Below are 12,421 nucleotides of genomic sequence, written 5' to 3'. Positions count from 1 at the left end.
CGCACAGACCCCCGGCAGCCTGCACAGAGCCCTGGCAGGCCCGCACAGACCCCTGGCATTCCGCACAGACCCCCAGCAGGCACGCACAGACCCCCGGCAGGCACACACAGACCCCCAGCAGCCCACACAGATCCCTGGCAGGCCCGCACAGACCCCTGGCAGCCTGCACAGACCTCCAGCAGGCACACACGGACCCCCGGCAGCACGCACAGACCCCTGGCAGCCTGTACAGACCCCCGGCAGGCCCGCACAGACCCCCGGCAAGCCCGCACAGACCCCCGGCAGGCCCGCTTAGACCCCCGGCAGCACACACAGACCCCTGGCAGCCCGCACAGACCCCCAAAAGGCCCGCACAGACCCCCGGTAGTCCGCTCAGACCCCCGGCAGCCTGCACAGACCCCCGGCAGCCCAAACAGAGCCCTGGCAGGCCCGCACAGACCCCCGGCATTCTGCACAGACCCCCATCTGGCCCGTACAGACCCCCGGCAGGCCTGCAGAGCCCTGGCAGGCCCGCACAGACCCCGGCAGCCCGCACAGACCCCCTGCAGTCCGCACAGACCCCCGGCAGGCACGCACAGACCCCCGGCAGCCCACACAGACCCCCAAGAGGCCCATAGAGATCCTCTGCAGACCTGCACAGTCCTCACCCGCACACACAGACACGCACAGTGTCTGCCCATGCACCGCCCACACTCTTCCCCCCTCCGGATGTAGAAGGACAGAAAGTGCTTATTTACATTCCGATATTTGTGTCCCATTGACTTGCATTTTTATCGGGTATCGGTATTGGTGATATCCAATATTTTTTGGATATCGGCCGATCCAATTCGATACCGATACTTCTGGATATCGAAAGGTATCGCTCAACACTACTCACCTTCACTGCTCTCTGACCCCTGAAGAGTGCTCGGCACATCTTTTTACTGCAGCTGTGCTGAAACCACAGGCATCTTCATGCTTGTCTAGGAATTTTGGCTGCAACTAAACCCAGGAAGTCCCTTTGTATGTACTTAAAGTAACACTTTGTAAGGTCACAATGCACTGTTAGGGCTGGCGGAATGCACCAAATAATTATAAGGATGATATAAGGGGCGCTAGACAGCTCCAACATTCGCGAGCATTCATCAACACTAGAGATGGGAATGATTCGGAGCTTTCATAAGAACAGGCATACATCCACACACACACACACACACACACACACACAATAACTGATTTATACTAGCGCATGGCTGTGCAGCCATGCAAACCTTATATAGCTGTAGCTCTCCAGGACCTTCCTAATGATCCAATAGGAGCCACTACATGACCTGAGAATGTGACCCCCGACCTCCAAAGAGAGGTCAACCCATGGGCATGCTCAGTAGGGGAAAAGCAGGACATAGTCCCTGGAATGTCTGCTCGCCACTGATCGGTGCTGGCTACAAGGGCAGAGCCTGGAAAGGCAACAGTAACCAAGCACACAGTATCAGCTTGAGCCAGATGCTGGGATCGATGTCTCTGCTGAGCAGGTACCACTGTGGCTGGAGGAGAATGGGAGACTGCAGTGGACATGGTTCAAGATTCCCGCTGTGCAGAACTTGATACCTAACATGCACATCCTGAAGGTCACCATGACCTACAAGACGTGTATGTAGGGATGTCACTGGCTTTGCCGTGGATGTAACTCTCAGCCTAGAATGAAGAGGCCCTGGGTTCCTGTGCTTGTTTATGATAAGAAGAGGTCTGTATGGGGGAAAAGTGAATGGTGAAGAAAGAATCAGTTCTTTATTTTTTTTTTACTCTTTTAAGGTCGGCTGACATCTTGCTGAATTTGCACAACAAAAATCACATTCTGGAGAACATTGGTTTTTGTAAAATTTCATGTGAATCAATTCCACTTGAATAAATAAATGAGCAACGCTTTAGTTTTGTACATTGAGTAAAAGTTTCCAAGGGTCTGATCATCTTGGTAATGACAAATCAGAAAAACCTTAGAGGTGGACCCACATATTTTTGAATCTTACTTGAAAATTATGTTTTAAAAGCTTATTGAGAATTTAGAAGGAGAACTGTGGATATCCCATGCTGCAGATGGATGGTAAAGCAAATCCAGGAACACACAAGATGGGTATACAGTTTTTTTTTATTGTTGACACAGGACAAAAAACCATCATGGTTTCCGGTCCTCAGGAAGAAGTAGGCTACTTCAAAACCTAGTGTACCCATCTTCTGTGTACCAGGATTTGCCTTACCATCCATCAGCAGTGCAGGATATCCAAATTTCTCCTTTTTCTTGGTTGCATCTGGTCTGAATATCCATAGACCTGCAGAAGGTTGGATTAGATGCTCTTTCATTCTTGTGTGATGACAACTTAACTAGGTTAGCATAACCTTTAATTGTTTTAAAATTTTAACCTGATACAACCCTATTGTGCTTTTATTTACTTCCCAGCAATTCAATTAGAATTTAGCACTGTTGACAATGTATGACAATTACCATCTTGCTTATTTGCATAATTAAGGATGTACATGGCTGAACATTTTACTAGAGGGTAACGAATGTACATGTTTGTATTGTTCAGAGGTATCATAGGAGCCCATCCTTTGCTCTCGAAGGATGGGATCCTATCTGATCCTTGGTAGTAGGTAAATAGCTCATAAAAGTAATTATAATATAGCAGTGTGAACATAGCCTACAGTATTATTTTGTGCTCCATCTTGGGCTTTGCAAGTAGCTCTGTGTTCTCCCATGTGCTATATGTCCAAGGCCTATATAAGGCCTCCCAAGACACAGACTATTTTAGTTGTCTGTACACAGTTCCAGTACAGTCATCATTCAAGACGTCTCCTGACTGTCTTTGTTTCCAGTTAGTTTGCTACCTGTCAAAGATCTTCAGGATGTTACCTACCTGCCTGCAGTTTCCAGTATCACTATCTACTTACCTACGGTTTCCAGTATCCCAATCTGCCTACAGTTTCTAGGACATCTTCCTGGTTGTCTGTGACTTCCAAGGTATTCAGACTTTGTAGTCTAGTCTGGAGTTCTGTCTGCTACCTGTCCCTAGGACCTCTTCTACGTGTCCACCTATGGTTTTCAGATCGTCTTTCAGGCTGTGTGCTGTATCCATGATATTAGACATTTTTGTAAGTCCGGAGTTGTATCTAATACCTGTCTGAAATCTCCTGGATGCTCCCCATCTGCCAGCGGTTTCCAGCATCTTACCTGACTTGCCTGTGGTCTCTTGGATGTTTTCTACTTGTCTGCGGTTTCCAGCATCTCACTTGCTTGCTGGTAGACTAATGAATGTCTCCCACCTGCCAGTGGTTTCCAGTATTCCGCCTGTTTGCCTGTGGCCTCATGGATGTGTCCCATCTGCAAGCAGTTTCAAGTACCCTGCCTCCTTGCCTGTGGTCTCCTGGATGTCTCCAGCTGGCCAGAGGTTTCCGGGATTCCAGCTACTGTCTGCTGGACATTTCCTGCTTGCCTGCAGTTTCCAGCATCGTTGCCTGCTTGTCTCTGATTTCAATGACTTTATTAAAACTTTTAGCTTTTCCCTATGTGTCCACCTGTGGCTTCTAGTGAGTCTACTTTCTGTTTCCAGATGATACACTGGCCGGCTGCACTAATGCACATGGCCTCTGTGCCTACCCAGACCTTGGGCTTAGAGGATCCACCTTACCGTGTAAGCCCACTTTGTGTAACATAAACAACATTAATATTCATTACTACTCAAAGGGTAAAATATATTAATGTTCAAATTAATAAATCTGAACACATCGTCAATGATTAAATAAAACCCATTGGGGAGCTGAATATTTTCTTTGGACTCAATGTTTCTGGATATGTTGTGTGAATATCTTTGGTTTGTAAATGTTTCCATCGATGAGCATTTATATAGAGTACAATCATGAAAAATGTTGCGAATGAAAAGTGACTGGTGCACTAAGATCAAGTCTCCTGGTGGAGAACAGATGTCTGGAATAGGTCTAAACACTTCTCAGTGTGCCCTTTCATATACATGTGTTCAGTTTTCTGTTCTTCTATTTCTTTATATAAAATTTGCCCTTTCTTTCTTTACATGAAAACTGAACAAGACAGATGTAATCTCATCTAGGTTATGTTGCTGTTTGCTTGTTTTCTCAGAATCTGTCTTGGTCATTTGAGCTCATTTTATTTTACTGTGTAGTGTCACTTTTGATAAAGTAATCCAATTTTCCCACCATATTGTGTATTAGTAGAAAAGAGATGTTCCGTGGGAGAAATAGTAACAGAGTAACATATGAAGTTTGAAAAAAAATCACAAGACTTGCCTAACCTTTATTAACTACAGAAGGGCAAAAAGATAACCATCAACATTAGTTCATAGTTCTATAATTGGGGGAAAAAAATATAGTCTCCTAGACATTATTGAATTTATTAGAGTGTAATTGAATTCTGTACATAAGTTTTAAAAAGTCTACATTTTGGAAAATATGGATTTTTGTAAATTCACTTTGCGAGGTTTCAGCAAAATGGCAGCTGGCTGGCCGTCATTTTGCTGAACTGTAGACAGCCGGCAAACATTTTAATACAAACTTATACTCACTTCACCAATTACCTGTATGACCCTTTCACTGGTCACTGCCTGTCGTCCAGGCTTTAGAGCCACACATTCATGACGTCACGAATGTGCATTGCTCAGTGATCTCTAAGGCTTTGTTGCAGCTGGAATTCCCAGTCTAGAATGAACAGGTTGAAAATTCTACAGCGGAAAGTAGACGACGGACAGTCTTTAGGGCTTGTTCTTTCTGCTGTTGTAACTCTGGCCTATTTATAATGCTTCGGGGTTCAAACAGACCATACGCATAATAAGGGGCATTCAATTTGCGAAGAATAACTCTTCTACTGTTCAAATTTCGCAGGAATATTCTGCTTGACTGGCAGACTCAAATGTTGTCATATCCACTCATCTCGTCAGTCATGCAATTTCATGTTAGAAATCTTTATTAATAGATCAGTCAACTATTTTAGACAAGATAATCCAAGAAGGCTAACTTATACCAATTCCTCAGTGAATACTGCTCAGTCTTTTTCTACTCTAAGTGCACTTTCTGACATACATTTCGATGAACACATAATCTTTAGTGGTCAAACATAAGTTAAAAAAATCCTGAAATGGATTTTCTCAATTTATGGGTTTTCTTGCGGTTGCATGGATTGCGTTTAGGGTATGTGCCTGATATAGATATTTTTCAGCTGTTTGCAATACTTTTAGAATCTCACTAAAATTGACTTCATGGAGAGCGGATTTGGTTTAACAGACAGTGGCATGAGTTAAAATGTGATTATACTGAATTGTGCCAAAATGTAAGTGTAAAAAAATTATGCAAAGCAGTCTAACCAAGAGATGTATGGCACTATTAAGGAACGAGTGTATGGAGCAGCCTCAGGGCCTGAGCATGCCCCATTTCCTACAGATGATGGTTCTGCTATTCGGCTATAATCTGCCTCTCATGGCTGGGAGTGGCACTGAGCTCTGACCACTGCTGTTAACTTGTGAAATGTAGCGGTCAATCTTCAGGCACTCATCGCCCCAATAACACATTGCGACACAATTGCAGAGTGCCAATGGATTGCTATGGCAAGCTGGAGGTCTGATAAAACCCCCATGCCTGCCATGAAGGTACTCCTATTAGCTTGTGGCTGACATTCATAGGAGACAATGATTTTACTATATACTGCAATAAGTTGATAGTACAGTATATAGTACAAGTGATCAGATGATTGCATGTTCAAGTTCTCTAAAGGGACTATACAAAAAAGTCAGTGTGCTAGCTTAGGCTTGGAGATAGGACAATCATTGGGCATAAGGCAGGTACGGACAGGGGCTGAAATTCAGCCCTGGCATTTGAAATCACACAGGCTTATTCTGTCCCCATCCCCAAACACCAGATAGGAACATACTGTATATTACTTATATTACCACGGATGGAGGAAAGCAAGATTTACTACAAGACCAATATTCCTAATGATACCTGTGGCCTGCTGTGGTTTATGACGGAGTCAGCGACTTTGTGTTCTGTCACAAGTCTTAACAGTATGAGTGTCTTGACAACACCAATTCTGTTAACAACATAGCAGACAAGGTGGCCCATGAACAGACAGGCCCTTCTGGCATTTGCCAGAATTTCCATATGGCCAGTCCGGCCCTGGCATAAGGTGAGATTGGGTTATGGATTGGTCTAGAGCAACAAAATTGTTACACGAAAAAAGGCAATAAATGTAATAAACAAAACAGAGAGCAAAATATATACAACATAGTTTTCATTTTTATTTTTAAGATTTTAGCAAAAAAATAAAAAATAAAAAAAAATTAGGAAGTCAGAGTGCAAACTCTAATTACTTCAGTATTTTCTTCAAATTACAATACATTTGCTCGGAGGATAAGGAGTTCAATACTGGATTCGTATAAGGGACATGGGAATTGCTAACAGTTTACTGGCTATGGGTAGCAAAATACTTGCCTTGCTCTGGGTGCTGGCAGCCCACGTTACGCCACTGGGTATGATATATTGCACATTGAATGTCAGTGTAACTTGACAGTTTTGTAAAAACTATGTATGGATAGAGAACTTGCCAGAAGACAAACAAAATTAAGCCAAACATGACATTTTAGAAAAAAAAAAGAAATATAAGTTGCAAATTTTTTTTTTATCAGGGAACGATCCTTACTGCTTAATCAAAGTCAATTATCCACAATAGCAAATATTGTATTAATAAACTGGCCAATTACGTATTAAAATAACAAACAAACTTAGTTTTGAAAATCTGAAACAGTTTTGCTATTACTATTGAACTCCAGACATTGCCCTAAATAATAATACTTGAAATGCTGTGACAAGTTGCACGATTTACAACGTGCTGAATCAACATTTTCCCTGTTTTCCTTTGGAATAAAAAAAAGGAGAAAAATAGCTGTGTCAGAATAAATTCTGAATATTACCTTTCTCATGGTACTGAATGTTTATCTTGCATTGTGGGTCCAATTTGTACATTTTCTACGAAAATGTTTTTTCCTATGGACATTTTGACCTATACATAAAAGTGTTTTGAAAAAAAAAATTCTCTAAAAAAAGTATTTATTTGTTATTATTCATCCCTAATAATAACTAAAACGAATCATATTTGGTAGCTTTAAATTGTATCTCTTTGATAAAAACAAAGTACCCGGCCCAACTAATCAGTCATTAGTTATGTATGTGAGGGTAATATTTGACATTGCTTCCCTAGGCATTTTAAGTGGTCATGCCCCTTACTAGTAAGTAAGACTCTGGATTTATGCACACAATGCCTTTTTCTGGCAGATTGCAGCTGTTATTGTTATGTTATATATGGAATAAAAAAAAGGCTTGAGAAAAAGTTTAGTTACATTCTAATGTGCATTTACACTCATCAATATTCAAGAATCGAATATTGGTCTATCTAAACAGGCTGTCAATCACCTGATGCATGAGCAAAATGTTTGTTTATTGGTGAAATTATTTTTAAACTTGCTTAAATACCAATGCTCTCGGCAGCAAATCATCCATGTGCTGCCAAGAACAATATTTTTCTTTGAATACAAATTGATCATGCTAATGATTGTTCTGTACCCATGAAAGTGCGGTTGACCTGTCTAAACAGGTTATAAAACGAATGCTGATTGGCTTCATGTAGCTGGTCAGTGGTCTATTAAAGGCTGTGATTCTCCAGGGTAAATTCACCCTGAGCCCTCAATGCTGACTAACTTTTCATACTGAGCCTCCACGTTGCTCTTTCTCCATGCAATGTCTGCGATACATCCACCTCTCCACAGTGAGCCCCCATGTTGCCATTTTTCCAAACTGAGCCCTCCATCATTCCCCTTCTCCACACTGGGCTCCCCACATTGCCCCTTTTCCATACTGAGCCCATCACAATGCTTCCCTCTCCATACTGAGCCCTCCACACTTCCCCACTCAACATACTAAGCACCCTATGCTGTTCCACACTCCACACTGAGCCCATCACACTGCCTCACTTTCTATACTGAGCTCCCTAGGCTGCCTTTTCTCCAAGTTTGATCTTTTTAATCATAGACCTGAAACAGGGACAAGGGGGCATCCTCTGCGGTTGGAGGAAAAAAGGTTTAAGCATAATAACAGACACGGATTCTTTACTGTAAGAGCAGTGAGACTATGGAACTCTCTGCCGTGTGATGTTGTAATGAGTGATTCATTACTTAAATTTAAGAGGGGACTGGATACCTTTCTGGAAAAGTATAATGTTACAGGGTATATACACTAGATTCCTTGATAGGGCGTTGATCCAGGGAACTAGTCTGATTGCCGTATGTGGAGTCGGGAAGGAATTTTTTTCCCCAATGTGGAGCTTACTCTTTGCACATGGGTTTTTTTTGCCTTCCTCTGGATCAACATGTTAGGGCATGTTAGGTTAGGCTATGGGTTGAACTAGATGGACATATAGTCTTCCTTCAACCTTAATAACTATGTAACTATGTAAGTTGACCCCACCAAGCAGCCCCATTTCCATATTGAACCATCATCCTGCTCCTTCCCCCTATTGAGCCCCTCACAGTGCCTCTTTTCTATACTGATCCCTCACACAGCCCAACACTCCATATTGAGCTGACCTGGCTGCTACTCTTCATACTGAACCCCTATGCTGCCTATTCTTCATATTGAGCCTGCCAAGCAGCCCCCTCTCCATACTGAGCCTCTGACACTTCTGCTCCTCCATACTGAGCCCCTACACTTTCTAAATCTCCATACTGAGCCCCCTATGCTTCCTCTTCTTCAAACTGAACCCTACCCAAATTGCCCCTTATCCATACTGAGCCCCCCAATACTGCTCTCTCTTCATACAGTGCCCCTAACACTGTCACTCTTCCAATTTGTCTTTTCCATTATGTAAGTGCCCCTAACATTGGAAAAAGATAACAAAATGCAGTTTTTAAATGACGGTCCTTATTTTTAAGAGAAAAAGGATTCCCAATCTACAGAGTACTGTGTAAAACGTGATTGCCCTCTAAACCTAATGACTGGTTGGGCCCCCCCTTAACAGCAACAACTGCAATCAAGCGTTTGCGATAATTGGCAAATAAACTTTTACAACTCTCTGGAGGAGTTTTGGCCCACTCATCTTTGCAGAATTGTTGTAATTCAGCCATATTGTAGCGTTTCTGAGCATGAACAGCTTTTTTCAGATCATGCCACAGCATCTCAATTAAGGTGGCATGAGCTGACCCAATTAAGGTCAGGACTTTGACCAGGTCACTCCAAAGTCTTATTTTGGTTTTTCTTAAGCCATTCAGAGGTGGACTTGCTGGTGTGTTTTTGGATCATTGTACTGCTGCATAACCCAAGTGCGGTTCAACTTTAGTTCAGATGGCCGGACATTCTCAATCAGGATATTTTGTAGACACCAGAATTCATGGTTCCATTTACCACAGCAAGTCTTCCAGGTCCTGAAGCAGCAAAACAGCCCCAGAACATCACGCTACCACCACCATATCTTACTATCGGTAAGATGTTCCATTTCTGAAATGCTGTGTTACTTCTATGCCAGATGTAATGAGACATACACCTTCCAAAATGTTCAACTTTTGTCTTGTCAGTCCACAGAGTATTCTCCCAAAGTCTGGGGGATAATCAAAGATGTTTTCTGGCCAAATTGAGATGAGCCTTTATGTCCTTATTGCTCTCTAGTGTTTTTCATCTTGGATCTCTGCCATCCAGGTCATTTTTACCCAGTATCTTTCTTATTATGGAGTCATGGACCTTAACTGAATCAAATGGGGCCTGCCATTCTTTGGATGTTGTTGTGAGGTCTTTTGTGACCTCTGGGATAAGTCATCCCTGCACTCTTGGGGTAATTTTGGTCAGCCGGCCACTCCTAGGAAGGTTCGCCACTGTTCCATGTATTCAACATTTCTGGATAATGGCTCTCACTGTGGTTCGTTGGAGTCCCAAAGCTTTAGAAATGGCTTTATAATCTTTTTTTAGACATATAGATCTCAATTAGTTTATTTCTCATTTGTTCCTGCAAGTTTGGATTGCTGCATAATGTCTAGCTTTTGAGGAGCTTTTAGTGTACTTCAATTTGCCAGGCATTTCCTGTTTAAGCGATATCTTGATTGAAAACACGTGTGGCAGTAATCACACCTGGCTGTGGCTAAGGAATTTGAACTCAGCTTTCCCACAGTTAACCACAGTTAATTTATGTTCTAAGGAGGGGGGAATCACTTTTTCACACAGGGCCCTGTAGGATTGGATTTCTTTTTCCCCTTAATAATAAAGACCTTCATTCAAAAACTGAATTTTGTGTTTACTTTTGTTATCTTTGTCTAATATTTAAATTTTTTTGGAAATGCTTAGCACATAATTTGGCCAATTCATGCATGCTCAGCAGCGAACGACAAGGCGATCTCCGGTTGCTGGGAAGCTATCTAGTGTGTATTCTGTACTAGGTTGAAGTCTGTATTTATGGGTAGGTAGGTCCCTGATGCAATTAAAACTGCCTCAGGCTGGTGGGTGGAATGCTTGTTCAGAGAGCCAATATACAAATTAGTCAGTCTTTTGTTATTTGCATATTGGCTTTCGGACCTCCACTGCCTAGTAAGTGGCCTGGAAAAGTAATAACTTATTTTTACCAAATGATCTCATGAGATAAAAAGAAAACAAATTCCTTATTATTATTTATAACTTTAGGCTGGTGTATGGAGTGCTCGGTCAGAAAAGACTGACTGTCACTTCAAAACAGAAGGCTAGTGTGAACAGATGCAAACTAAGAGTAGCCATCTCTATACATAACAAACAAAAGGTCCCACTCTGTAGTGCTATAGAATGTAAACATGAAATGTATGAAATTTGAATTTCATTACTGTTCTAGATAATAAGAAAAAATTGAGATACTTAGCACATAATTTGGCCAATTCCTGTGTGCCCAGTAGCCAATGACAAGGCGATCTATGTTTGCTGGGAAGCTATCTAATGTGAATCCTGTCCTAGACTGTAGGCCCCCAATGCAATTAAATCCTCATCTTGGTTGTTGGTCGTTATGAGCCATCTGCCTCTACATTTTCGGCAATATTCAATACTTGTGAAATTCCCCAACCTATGGGCACAGAAAGAAAAGACATTAGTAGACAGAAAAGGGAAAGAATATGACTTATCAGAGGAACGGCAGATTTCTTAGTGGAATATCAAATCATTTTTTTCAGTGATCTCTAAGTATCAGAACATAAATTGCGTTAATATACACTGCTCAAAAAATAAAGGGAACACTAAAATACCACATCCTAGATATCGCTGAATTAAATATTACAGTTGCAAATCTTTATTTATTACATAGTGGAATGTGTTGAGAACAATAAAACATGAAAATGACCATGTAAATCAAAATGAATATCACAAGGAGGTCTGGATTTGAAATGATACTCAAAATCAAAGTGGAAAATCAAACTACAGGCTGATCTAACTTCAGTGGAAATGCCTCAAGACAAGGAAATGATGTTCAGCTGTGTGTGTTGCCTCCATGTGCCTGTATGACCTCCTTACAATGCCTGGGCATGCTCCTCTTGAGGCGGCAGATGGTCTCCTGAGGGATCGCCTCCCAGACATGGACTAAAGCATCAGCCAACTCTTGGATAGTCTGTGGTGCAACGTGACATTGGTGGATGGTGCGAGACATGATGTCCCAGACGAGTTCAATCGGATTCAGGTCTGGGGAATGGGCGGGCCAGTCCATAGCTTCAATGCCTTCATCTTACAGGAACTACTGACACACTCCAGCCACATGAGGTCTGGCATTGTCCTGCATTAGGAGGAACCCAGGGCCAACACCAGCATATGGTCTCACAATGGGTCTGAGGATCTCATCTCGGTACCTAATGGCAGTCAGGCTACCTCTGGCGAGCACATGGAAGGCTGTGCGGCACTCCAAAAAATGACCCCCCCCACCATTACTGACCCGCTGCCAAACAGGTCATGCTGAAGGATGTTGCAGGCAGATCGGTGTCCATGGTGTCTCCAGACTTTGTTACATCTGTCACATATTCTCAGTGTGAACCTGCTTTCATCTGTGAAGAGCACAGGGCGCCAGTGGGGAATTTGGCAATCCTGGTGTTCTGTGGCAAATGCCAAGCATCCTGCACGGTGTTGGGCTGTGAGCACAACCCCCATCTGTGGACGTCGGGCACTCAGACCATCCTCATGGAGTCGGCTTCTAACCGTTTGTGCAGATACATGCACATTTGTGGCCTGCTGAAGGTCATTTTGCAGGGCTCTGGCAGTGCTCCTCCTGTTCCTCCTTGCACAAAGGCTGTGGTAGCGGTCCTGTTGCTGGGTTGTTTCCCTACTATGGCCCCCTCCACGTCTCCTGGTGTACTGGCCTGTCTCCTGGTAGTGCCTCCAGCCTCTG

This window comes from Ranitomeya imitator, chromosome 5 (assembly GCF_032444005.1).
Source record: "Ranitomeya imitator isolate aRanImi1 chromosome 5, aRanImi1.pri, whole genome shotgun sequence".
Classification (NCBI taxonomy): Eukaryota; Metazoa; Chordata; class Amphibia; order Anura; family Dendrobatidae; genus Ranitomeya; species Ranitomeya imitator.
The sequence above is the reverse complement of the archived record's forward strand: the minus strand, read 5'-3'. Positions refer to the sequence as shown.